The sequence below is a fragment of the Artibeus jamaicensis genome, unplaced genomic scaffold, assembly GCF_021234435.1.
Source record: "Artibeus jamaicensis isolate MK-2021 breed Jamaican fruit bat unplaced genomic scaffold, CSHL_Jam_final contig_476, whole genome shotgun sequence".
Taxonomy (NCBI): domain Eukaryota; kingdom Metazoa; phylum Chordata; class Mammalia; order Chiroptera; family Phyllostomidae; genus Artibeus; species Artibeus jamaicensis.
Genome location: NW_026521853.1, coordinates 639383 through 652612, shown reverse-complemented (window position 1 = coordinate 652612; position 13230 = coordinate 639383). Strand labels below are relative to the sequence as shown.

At 39.3% G+C, this 13230-nt stretch overlaps 1 non-coding gene and 1 pseudogene across 1 annotated transcript; both read right to left on the bottom strand.

Moving 5' to 3' along the window:
* Window positions 1–1099: 1099 nt before the first annotated feature.
* Window positions 1100–7952, bottom strand: LOC119039049 (E3 ubiquitin-protein ligase ZNF598-like; annotated as a pseudogene).
* Window positions 7953–12783: 4831 nt separating this feature from the next.
* Window positions 12784–12978, bottom strand: LOC119039055 (U2 spliceosomal RNA). The gene has a single exon (XR_005080533.2). It is a non-coding gene; the product is annotated as a U2 spliceosomal RNA (small nuclear RNA).
* Window positions 12979–13230: the final 252 nt, after the last annotated feature.

The window sequence follows — 13230 nt, the reverse complement described above, 5'->3', positions numbered from 1 at the left end:
ATAGAAGTGTTTTGGGTCTTTATTTAGAAGTTTGGTGTTACTTTTGTGATTAAAACATGCTGCAGAAACTTATTTTGTGTTTATATCAATTAGCCTACTGTGATGTACATTATTATACATTACTTCTCTTAAAGTTGCAGTTGCCAAGAACTTATTGAGGACCTTAAGTGAGGACTTACTGTACAAAGCAGTGATTTTTCAACCTTTTTCATCTTACGACTTAAATAAACTAATTACTAAAGTCCCGTGGCACACCGAAAAATATATTTTTGCTAATATGACAAAAATAGGTAAAGTTTTTATTCATTCACACTGAAAAGCTATTGCGTTGGTTATCGTAATTTTATTTATTTATTTTTGACAATCTAAGGGAAAAGAGTTTAGTACCCCTGACTAAATAGTTAGGAATTCAGGTATTGCATGTGGTGTTTTTTTTGTATTATTGCAAAATGAATTTAATTGAAAACAAACTGTTTTATAACAGTCAGAGGGAATTTGAGATTCCAGATTCAGCTTGTCTCATAGAAAGACTTAACTTCAAATAGCACAATTATGTGTCTGCTTGAGTGAACATTCAAGCAGAATGTTCACTGTGAACATTCTTGAGTCATGGAACAGCCAACTGTTTATACAACATATTAAGTATCTTACTCCAGCACCAGTGGATCCACACCTTCAGGCTTGGTGGCTGCAGTGCTGCAGCCCTCAAGCCCAGGAGGTCCCAGATCAGACTGCTTTGGCCACTGGCTCTCACAGCATGAACAAGTCATGGCATCCTGGCCCTTCCCTATTTTGGTACCTTCCAAAATAATGAGATACAAACTAAGACCGGCAAGGGTAGTCTGCCACCACTGAAGCATGGGTATCTTCCCAGATCCTAGGAGGATACCAGATGGACTCCTGCCTGACAGTGGGCTAATATGGTGGGGCACCTACCTGTTCTTGTGACCCTTGGCAGGTTGGCCAACCAAAGGACCTGAGGAGGTGGCCTCACCAGGGCCTTACCTGGCTAGCTGGCAGTCCAGGAGGAAGGGGATGGACAAAGGAGGTTCATTGGTGTGGCCACTCCTGCCCAAAGAGCTAAAGATACATTAAGGCACTAGAAATGTGAAGGCACTGGCAATATGAAGTCACTGGCAATGGCTTGAGGGGCAGGGAAGTTGTTCATCCCCTGGGCAGTGTGCAGAGCCTGGTGGTTGCTAACCTCACCATTTGCAAGCACCTGGTTCACCTGCTGGGTGCTGACCTGCCATGTGCTCTTCTCTTCTTCTTGGCCTTGGTGCTAGGAAGCCTCTCTTGGCTTCAAAAGCCCATGTGTGCAGACAGCATCTCTTGCTACTTGTCTGGGTCAGGAGAGGGGGGACACCAGTAGCTGATTGAATATCTTCTGGAACTTCTCCTTGAGCAGATCTTGGCAGCTCTCATAATACTTGGCTGCAGAAATCATGCTCCATCTGAACTTCCTGAGTGATCCTTTAGTTCGTTGAAGTGGGCTTCATTATTTTGCAGGAAATCCTTGACAAACTGGATGAGCTGCAGGCTACTTTTTTGAAAGTTTTCAAGGACCAGGTAGGCACAGATAGCTGGTATCAGCCCGGGAGCTTTCATAGTGGTAGTAGTGCTGGGTGGTAGCTGGGCAGGCCAAAAAAACAGATGAGGCAGCTTGCTGACTAGGGGCACCATACCTGGCAGAGGTGGGGGTGAAGTGCCATTTGGGAGCACTACAGACCTGAAGCCTGGGGCCACAGGCTCTGCCTGTGGAGCCTGGGGTGCTATTCAGGCTCAGGAGGCCCATCTTTTTCAGGGGCTAGTGGGGGATAATGTAGCACATAGCTTATTGGAGCCCACTTTCTTCTTCTTCTTATCTGCTTTGGTGAAGATCTGGGTAGAGGCCAACACAGGCAGAGAGGAGATGGTGACCATGGTGACCATGGTGACCATGGTGGACATGCTCCATAGCTCCTGGGTGGGAGTCTAGTGGGGCTACTCCCCTCTTCCTCCTTCTCCATGGGGGGTGGCTCACCCTTTTTATCTCCCTTTCCACCTTCCCAGCCTTCCTAGGGGGGCTAACTGCCCCCACTGGCAGCCTGAGCCCCTGTAATGGGTTGTGGGACCTTCTTGCTGCCACTGCTAATCCAGGCAGAGATGGTGGTGGCTATAGTGGATTTGGAGGTGGAGGACACCATGTTAAGCAAGAAAGGTACTTGCTTAACATACTTAAAGTACTTGCCTTCATGGAAGGTACTCCTGCCCCTGACAGGAACACCAGTACCAGCACTGCAGGGCCCAGGGCTACCACTCAGTGGAGCAGGAGGAGGAAGCAGAGATACATAGGCTGGGGAAATTTTTGTCCTTGTGCTTTAATGTTGGGGGTGGGAAAGTGCTCAGAAGTGTGGCACCTGAGGCTTGGCTTGTGGCTGGGAAGGCTTCTTGGCTTACAGGAGGACCATTTGTTGAGGCTTCCTTGAAATTGGGCCTTCACCCTGAGTCTAGAACACCTGCCAGGGCCTCTGGGGCTTCTTGGGTCCCCACACCCCTCCCTCTTCCTCTTTGAACTGGCTGCCCTTCTCCCTGTCCTTGCTTCTGCCCTGTGTCTCCTGCTGCTATGTAGTCCCTGAGGCCCAGATGACAGCTGCCACTTCATCTTTTCCCCTTTAGTTCTTCCAGCTTCCTCAGGGGCTCTGCAGGGTTCTGCAGTCACTGGTCTGGCCTTCTCAGCCCTGGCAGTTGTATCTGTCCACTTTCTCTCAGTACTGGCCCCTGATAATTCCTTCATTCTGGTGTGAATGCCATGACACATAGCTGAATTGCAACTCAATCTGACAGCTCTAGAGGGCCTTGGCACAGCTCTAGCTGTGGCAGGCTGTCCTGAGGGCACTGAGGTCGATATAGGTTCAGAAAGTATGGGTGAACTGGCCAGTACTACAGTGACCCTCCTGGCACAGAAAGTGCTTCTCCTGGTAGTGCTCACAAAGAGCATAGTGGTCTGAATGCAGGTGCTTTAGCAGCTCCGCACTCATTGCAGAACTTGTGGAGCAGATGCCCACGGTATGAGGTGTCTTGGAGTCTTTCTGCATGTAGTGCCTGGTACCCGACCAGGTTCTTGCTTGAGTACCACTTATACTCATATGTGAAATATGAGCTGTTTGAGGCATAGGGTATGGCAGAAAAGCTCATGCTGCTTCCATGTGTGCTGCTCAAGGTCCCCAAAGAGGCCCAAGGGTGGTAGCTTGGGGCATCATGGACACTTATGCTGTTACAGCTGCCTGTGCAAGGCACTTGCTCATCAGTAAAGTAGACATCACACTTCTCATGATGCAGCTGGTAGATGGGGATTGTGGTGAAGGTGGGAAGCTTGGCAGCATCACTCTTCACACGGCACAAGGGAGCAGCAATGGCACACTAGATGGTTGAGGGGTAGCAGTGACCCAGCACTTTGACCTCCAGATTCCCACAGCATACCATGAAGCTGCCACTGTTCCACTACAGTGTCAGCTTCACCTCCTCCAGGGCCTGGCACTGAGTATGACCGCTGCTGTGCCCCCTCCCAGCCTGTGTGGGTGGCCAGTCTCCTGGTGCCTGCCCCTTCCTGGGGAACATCACTGCCCCAGGTAGTGCATGTTTTAAAATTTTTTACAGCACACCAGTTGAAGATTACTGGTATATAGTATGTCCTAGTTCTGTTTCAGTTGTGTGTGAAAAGTTCAAGGTAGTCTACTCCCCTTGAGTAGACAGGAAGCAGGACTTGTTCTTTGTTGAATCTTTCATCACTGTACATTCATGTGTTATTTAAAAGGCCTTTATTATTGTGTGTACACCTAGTAGGGATACCTAGATAAATGCTTGCTGAATGACTCATCATAAAGAGACATTCTGTTTACATTTACATTTGTTTAGATACCTTAGAATCAGGGAATTAATGAAATTGTATTTTCAGTTAATAAACAAAAAGAAAAATTGGTCTCTGTTTCTCTGACACTGATGTTTTGGTTTCCCCTAATCAAAGTCACTTAAGTGACTTAAAGTTAAATTTTATATTTATTAAGCTTAAGTAATGAATTTTACAGCTGTATTATATTATTTTAAGAATGGTAAGTGGCAAGTTACCATTCTAAGAATAGACTGTGGCAAGTGATAAGGTTCAAAGGAATATCTACTTAGAATTTCTGATTTCAGTATTACAATTAACAAAAATTCTGAGAGTACCTCCAACTGTATAAAACATTAAACCCTAGATTAGATAGTTTTAAAAAATTTACTTTGATGATTTATTTAATATGTCAACTTATTTAGGTTGTGGTACTTAGCTAGTTGCCAGTTGTTAAGGGTACCCACTAATGTGTGTATTTTTGTGAATGTATTTTTTAAATATGATTAACGTTTAGAATCAGTCATCTTTCAATAACACACATTTCCTTCTGTAATATATGTGGGCCTTAACCAATCAGTGGAGGGCCTTAAGAGTGAAGATTGACGTTTTCTGAAGAAAAAATTCCACTTCAAGATTATAATATAGAAGCTCTGCCTGAGTTTCCAGCCTGGTGGTCTACTCTACAAATTTTGGATTCACCAGCCCCTACAAAATTCTGTGAACTATATTCTTTGATCAATCAATAGATTAATGTGTGTATGTATCTATTTATCTATCATCTAATTATCATCTATCATTTTACCTGCTTTATTCATTCTGTTTCTCTGGAGTGATAAGGGACTCAAGACTTGTCTAGCAAGTAATGTATATGTTAAAGCTTTTGTTTCAGAAACTAGGCTCATCCTGGGTCCTAGGAAATAGCCACCCCCCTGGGGCACTGACTGAAGATTATGGCCTGGGGACATCTGAACCTTTGTTCCAGGGAGAGTAGAGACCACCCTCCCCTGGGAACAGCTAACTGCCCAGAACAGAAATGGTGCAGTTTGGCTCACGTAATCCTCCCTGAATTTCAAAGCCCTCACCTCCCCTTGTTTATCCACCCACCCCCACCTTATAAAAGGTCTGGCCTGGAAAGAAAAGACAAAATGGTTTGTTAGGGTATGAACCCACCATCTTCTCTGATCACAGACCATCTGAATAAAGCACCCATAAAAGATTCAATCACTGTCATTGCTTATTGGATTTGGTAGTGACAGGCAACCCAAATGTGGGTGTCTCTTCCTGTTACAGGAAGACCCTTACCCCAGTATAACAAACAGAATAAACAAGAATAAACATGAGTGAGCTAGGCCCATTGTGAATCAGAGATGGGGTTTTAAGGCCAGAGGTTGAATTTGTTAGTCCAGATCCACAGCCTGGTCATCAGTACCTGGTCATCAAAGCATGCTGTAAAACCTTCGAAATGGTTAAGTGGTGAATCTTTTTTCTTGTTAGTTTTTTTAACACCTACTAAATAAAGCAACTATGATGATACATTGCACTGCCAGTAAAGCAATTTAATTTTAAGTACATTAGGGCCAGGGAAAGTATTTATTTGTTCTTTTCATTCTTAGAAAGAAGCATAGCCTCTGCCTATAATTTCTGCTCTGTAAATGTATTCTTAAATATTTTTGTGTATACTGGCCTCTGATTCTTTACTATATACAATGAAGGGCCCTAAATTATACAATGGCACATCTAAAAGTAGCTCTATCATATAATAAATTATTTTCAATGGCACTCCTTGTAAGTAGCTCACTGCAATTTTCAATTGCAATTGCCAACAGATAAAAGCATGCCTGCAAAATGAACTTCTATAGTTTCTTATACGGACTCAAAAGATTAAAAACTGCATTTTCCTTTTTTTAACATTATAATGATTTTTTACTGACTGCACATTATTTCCCTGAGTAAAGGATCAGAAAACTGAGCATTTTAAGAAATAGCCTTGCAGTGAGAGAGCTAAACTGACCTAAGTAGACTTACTTATTACCTTCAAATTTAGAAGACTTTGTATGTATACATATGTATATATATATATAATGTTTATATACATAATTTATAATGTATTGTTGGGAACTGCCCTGCCTGGTTTCAGAAGCTATAACCCACCAAGGCAAAGGCTGAGTGAGAGACCTTGGGACTATAAGCCACTAAGGAGGCAAAGCTTATCTCCCTGGCAGGAGCACCACCTCTGCTACCTTTTACTTCATTCTGCTTGGCTCCGGGCAGATGACTGGTAAGCCAATGACTGGTAATATTTCTAAGGGAGGGATGACCGTAAACAGGCATGGTTGTGAAGGGGCCCTCAGGGAAGGACTTGGGGGGGGGCTATAGGAAAAGGGAGTGATAGATCCTCACCCCTCAGCTTTGACGTAGCCTGAGTCCTCATTCTGCCTGCAAGAAGTCTCCTAATCTGTTGACTGCCTTACTTCCCTTGCCTGACTTAAGCCTGAAACAATGCTGGAGGTGAGTGAGACCCTGTGCAGGAATGGGTGGTTCCCCCAGGGCAATCAGGACTTTCAAGAAGGAATGCAAAAAATCCTGTGCAACCTGCTTTGCTATGTGTACCCTCAGTTTAAATGATAAGGATCTAAGCATGAAATGAGTTTGTTTCCCCAAAGTTTATGGCTCTTTAGCTATCTGACCCTGACTGAGAATAAGCCTTCAGAATAAGTTTTTTGAATGTTATCTATTATTTGATCATTACTGCCTGACAATGATTGATGAGCGTTATGTATATGCCCTACATTCCTATGCAAATTTAACCCAATTAATTTGGGTTAATTTTAACCCAAATTAAAAGCCCATTGCCAGCCCTTCTCCTTTAAGAGATCAGCTACCTTTCTGGCCCAAGTAGAACACGTCTTGGTAAACTTATTCTTATCTGTAGCAGATGGCGGGGCTCTAGTGGGCAAACTCCCCCACAATGTGTATATATATATATATATATATATATATATATATATATATATATATATATAATTTATATATATTAAATGATGAGGTACTTCTTTATATATACATTCCATTTATATAATAATTATATGTATATTAAATCATAATGTATATTTATATATAAAATGATGAGGTACCCCTTTTTGTCTGTCTTTGAATTTGAACTGTAAGCTTTCTTATTTTTCCTTTAAATTTAATGTTTGGAGTCAATTTTGTCTGAAGCTCTGAGAACTACAGGCCTGCAGATCTGGGAAAACAACAGTACGTGTCTCCATTTTAAAACACAGATGGCCATCAAAAAAATCCTAGGCTTACTGCCTGTGTTTCTGCTCATTCTATATTGCTTTTTTTTATTTTCTTTCATTCTTCTAATTTTCTATTGTGTTTGTTGTGGGTTCTTTCTCTTGACCATGTCATATGTTTGTTTGATGTTTTTTCTTCTTTTCCTTATCTATTTCTTTCTTGTTCTAGCCCCTTTTCCTTCCTACCCTAAGACCTCTTAAAGATCAGCATCACTATTGCAAGCCTAAAAAATTACCTTCTCTTTAGTTTGAAAAACTTCAGCTCACAAACTCCCTGTTATCCCACAGCTAATCCACAAATGTTCTTTAGCCACCTGATGGCAGACAATAATTCTGAAGAGCAGGTGGGTCTACTCAGTCTCGGAATGTATACAAGTCCTAAGACAGTATATAGTAAAAAGCTAGGGAAACTTCTTAGCAAGTAGAATGGGGAAAATGAGACAGCTGAACAAACTGGACAAGCAACTTACAGCCAGACACAGAAGGTCATCTCCCTAGAGATAACAGCTAGGCTCAGAAAATCAACAGAACCAGATGGACAGTGCAGGACCAGCTGTGGTGACTAATGACCCCTTGTCCTGGCACTGACCAATCAGTAGAGACCATGACCCTGAAAGGGCACACCTAGAAAACTGATGAATATTCTGCTGAAACCCTCTCCTGAGACCTACCCTAAAATTCCTGCCTGCAAGAAAGAGAAAAACCCACAAGAAAAATGGCCCAGAGTATCTTCTCTTTAAAATAATGGCACTTACAAGAAGAGCCCTGCCATGGGGTCCCATCTTCACGACCTCATCTAAGTCCACGCCCCAGTCCTTCCTCTGAGGAACATGCTCGTGCCTTTCTCTTTTGATTTTCCTTCTCCTGCCTACAGGAACACATCTCCTAAACTCTAGAGGACTCCATCAGACTTGCAACCAGGGTAGCAGTTGGCATCAATGGCTCATCTGGGGCTAACCCTTTGAATCTCCAAGGTGCCCTTTTCTCTGACTTCCTAGGGAGCTAAAGCAGCCCAACAGCCCAATTTTGGTCTTTCCTGTTGCTTCTTCTATGCTAAGCCCGTCTTTGCTTTATTGCTTTAATAAACATACCCTTGTTTTATGCTAAAAAACAACATTCTCAAAGTCACTTGGACTGGGGTTGTGAAATCTTTCCTGCATGACGTCAAGAACCCTCATACTACCAGCTGGCCCTAGGCAGACCTGCTCAGGGCCCAGTCCTCTGTCCATAAATGACTTAACTTTGAGAGATGTGCTGAACTCAGGGTGACTTTGTGGGGAATACATTGCCTTCCTTACATTTAAGCCAAGGTTCTTTCTTAGTAGGACATTGGAAGAAGAAATAAGGGATATGTCATCATCAGTCACCCGCACTTGACATTTGATTGATTATAGGAAGAAAGTGCTCCAATTGAATAAAAGTTTGTACTTAAACATTTAATTCTCCCTTCAGTTTATATGATGCATTTTTATTGATTAGGCCACGTGGTCCCCTCAATATGATGCATTTTTTATAGTTCATATAAAAAAGGAGTACCTATTCAGAAAAATTTTTATTCCAAAAAGTCTTTAATTTGAGATGAATTCTTCTCTTTATTTTCTCTTCCTCTTTTTTATTCTTCTCTTTATTTTCACTTCCCTTTATACTTTTTTTCTGCCCTTCACTATTGAGGAACTATTGAATAGCTAAAGTTTTTTGTTGTTTTTCATTTCTTCTTTTAAACCTTTCAAGGGAGGGGAAATAAGTTCTTCAACAAGCAAAAACAAAAACTTCTACCAGAGTGACCACTGGATCAGGGAAAAGGAATGAAAATTCTAATGCTTTCAGTTCTTTGTTTATGAAAAATTCTACAATGCTTCATTCTACTTTTTTCAAATATGTAAGTGGAGTGTGTTACATAGAATAATGTACTTCTTAAAATGTAAAAAGTTTTCCATAAGTTTCCTTCCCCCTTAGAAAACAATTTTCTCACCTAGCACATTACAGAAAATTGGTCATATTCAAAATATTTATTGAGCAGGTGACATTTAATTGCAGAGTTGAACAATGAATGGGTGTACTAGGCATATTCAAGACTATGTTCTGAGCTGAAGTCATCACCTACTTTTCTGAGTATTTTAAAGTAGCACTTCTATTTAAAAGTATATCATTTTTATCTTTTTTACTCATCTCTCTGTTTCCTTGTTAATAGTGCCCATTTTAATTTTTTATTCTTTAAAAATATTACTGACTGATGAGTCTTTCTATAGACATTGTACGGAGTTTTCAGGATACACAAATAATATATCTTTCCTCCAATATCTCACCATTTAGTAGAATAGAAAAGTATACAACACCCACCCATTCTGGGTTCTAAGCATATATTTGGCTTTAAGCATATATCAGCAAAATTGTGGAAAAGTCACAACAATTATAAATCCCTAGCTGAGAAAGGATCTTAGTGAGTGTGTTTGTGTGTGTGTAAATAACCACAAATAATCCAAAATCTTTATTTTTTTATTCATTTCACTTCTAATTAATTTGGTGCTTTTAGAGTCTAGGTGAGAATACTTATAATAAAATGAATACTTCACCAAATAACTTCTACTATTACATTAAAATATATTAAAATGTTTGCAATAATTTTTATTATAAAATGATAAATACATTCTTGAAGTATGTATAGGAAAATTATCCCAAATTGTGCCCAAGAAGATAAAGAACAATTTAAAAATTCACACACACAAATGGAAATAGTATTTTAGGTCAACATATAATTTTTATCATGTTAAAAAATAACATGATAGTTCTTCTTACATGGTAGGAAAATGTTTTCTGCATTACAACATTGAATACTTTTTAAAAGGTTATTTGTTAAATTTTCTATATCAGACCCTGCAGATACCCTTTTGCTCATCTCTACTTGTGCTCCATTGACTTGTCTACTATTCTTTTTCTTTTCTTCTCATTTTCTGCAGTCAATGGAATTAAAGAATTTCCTTTGTCAGCAAATTTTACTCCTAGGGTATTTATTTTGTTCTATTTTATTTTATTATTTTGTTCCACCTAGTTGTTTACTAGCATGATTCTGGGCTTCAGTTTTGCTGTCTTCTCACAAATTGTAGATTGTATGATTATTTTCTATCCAAAGACACAGGTTCCAGATAATAAAGTAACATTATGAAAACACAAAGGTTTTAATAATAGGTTTGGGTTTCAAACTTAGACTTGCCTGACATTTGTTCATTTTCTAAACCTTAATCTCATTGTCTTTCTCCAAGTAGATAAATGGTAATTGTTAGTGGTTGTTTTTAGATAAAATTAATAACAGCTATAGTAAGAAAATCAGTTATTTTGAACATAGGAAAATAAGATGTTCATTGAGTTGTTGTTTACTTAAGTATGCTTCAAATACAGAAGCAAAAACATAGCTGAAAAAATATTTTAGTATATGACTCAATTCAGTATTTTTGATAGGTAAGAAGAAGATTCAAAAATTGAAATGGGCTTTAAATAACAAAAGTCTGTTGAAGAAAGCAACATAAACCATTTAGTTACATGCAACTTGTTTAAAGAGAGGATTGATTAAAGTGGTCCTTCATATTTCTATATATAAGAATTAATCCAAAGAAGATTTGTGGTCTACAGTCTTATATACTTGGGTTCCCTACTCCTAGCCCTCCAAAATAGTTGGAAGATTAGAGAGAAATAAATAATAGTGTTTCCAAAGGTATTGTTCCCATGACTGTTGGGCTAGACTATGCTTCCAGAAGAGCTAGGGGTGTCCATCTAAAAATTAAGGGCCAAAATATAGGGGAAAATGGAAAAGACACAAAATGAGGGATTCTAGAAAGGGTTAAAATGACATACATTTGTCAAAAACATACACCCTTTTTGTTGAGGAAACCAATGGTCTTAGGAAATTTGACTTGAGCAGTATCTATCAAGATGATTTGGTTGAGCCTGGCCAACATTTCTACACAGTGACTGAAAAAAAAATTAAGTGCTTGTCTTGATAACATAAACTGAAATTCTTAATCTGGGGTATCAGAAAATAAAAATATATATCTAATTTTTTATAGTTTATTTGCCTAATATATTCAAGAACCATAGTAAATATTTATGGAAAATGTAATAAAACAAGTTCCTAGGTACAGACATGGATGCTAACTGAAGATTCTGAAGCATTATGGTGTGTGTGTGCACATGTGTGTATAAAAAGGGATGAAAGGACATTTGGTATCCTACTAGTAGACATAATTTTTGTATAACACTCTGAAACACTTCACATTGTAGGACTCAACACTTAAAAAGGTAGATCCTTTATTGCCCTCTTCTCACTCTACCTAAGCCCATTTTACTCAAATGGCAAATCAAACACCAAGGTCAATAGATTATAAAAAAAATATTTATTTCTTTTCAGTACTGTTTTATAAATCAGATTTTAATACTGCCCTTTGTTTTGGGAAAGGCAAGGAGACTCTACCTTTTAATAATAATTTCGTTATTCCTGAAATCAATAGGAGGTATTTGTTAAATAAAGTTGGTGCCTTTCAGAATCTATTAACATCGTTTATAACTAAAGTTTATCTAGTACCTTCAATTTTTCTTTTTTTATTGTTGTTTAATTACAGTTGTCTGCACTTACGCTCCACTACTACCCCCACCCCAGCCAAATTCTCTTCCTCCGCCTCATTTTTGTCCCTCATTTTTGTGTCTTTTATAGATGTTTCTGAAAACCCTTTCCCCCCATTATCCCCTCCCATTTCCCCCCTGGTTACTGACAGATTGATCTTACTTTCAGTGTCTCTGGTTATATTTTGCTTGCTTTTTTCTTTTGTTGATTAGGTTCCAATTAAGGGTGAGACCATATGGTATTTGTCCCTCACTGCCTCGCTTATTTCACTTAGCATAATGCTCTCTAATTTCATCCATTCTATTGCAAAGGGTAGGAGCTCCTTCTTCCTCTCTGCTTTGTAGAATTCCATTGATAAATGTACCGTCATTTTCTGATCCATTCATATACTGATGAGCACTTAGGTTGCTTCCAGTATTTTACTATTGTAAATTATGCTGCTATGAACATTGGGGTGCATAGGTTCTTTTGAATTAGTGTTTCAGGATTCTTAGGGTATAATCCCAGCAGTGGAATTGTTGGGTTAAAAGCAGTTTCACTTTCAGTTTTCTAAGGAAATTCTGTATTGTTTTCCACAGTGGCTGCCCCAGTCTGCATTTCCACCAAAAGTGCACTAGAGTTGCCTTTTCTCCACATCCTCTCTAATGCTAGTTTGTTGATTTGTTTATGATGGCTGTTCTGACCTGTGGGAAGTGCTAGCTCATTATGGTTTTAATGTTCATTTCTTTGATGGCTAGTGATGGCATTTCTCTGTGGCTGAATATCTTTTTGTATGCCTCTTGGCCCTCTCTATGTCCTCCTTAGAGAAGTGTCTGTACAAGTCTTTTGCCCACTTTGTAATTAAGGGTTTGTCTTCCTGGAGTGAAGTCTGTGAGTTCTTCATATATTTTGGAGATCAATCCTTTGTCCAAGGTGTCATTGGCAAATGTGTTTTCCCATATAGTTTTTTTTTCATTTTAATGCTGTTTTCTTTAGCCATGCAGACAATTTTTAATTTGATGAGGTCCCATTTGTTTATTCTTTCCTTTATGTCTCTTGCTTTAGGGGACATATCAGTGAAAATATTGCTGCATGGAATGTCTGAGATTTTCCTGCCAATGTTTTCTTCTAGGTCTTTTATGGTGTCATGACTAATATTAAACTGATAAGAACAGATACTACACTTGATCTTAGCCAAAAGGCCAAGAAGTGATGACTAATATTTAAGTCCTTTATCCACCTTGAATTTATTTTTGTGTATGGTGTAAGTTGGTGATCAAGTTTCAATTTTTTGCATGTAGCTGTCCAGATCTCCCAACACCATCTGTTGAAGAAGCTATCTTTATTCCATTTTATGCTTCTTCTCTATTTGTAAAATATTAATTGACCATAGAGACTTGGGTTGATTTCTGGGCTCTCTGTTCTGTTCCATTGGTCCATGTGTCTGTTCTTATGCCAGTACAAGG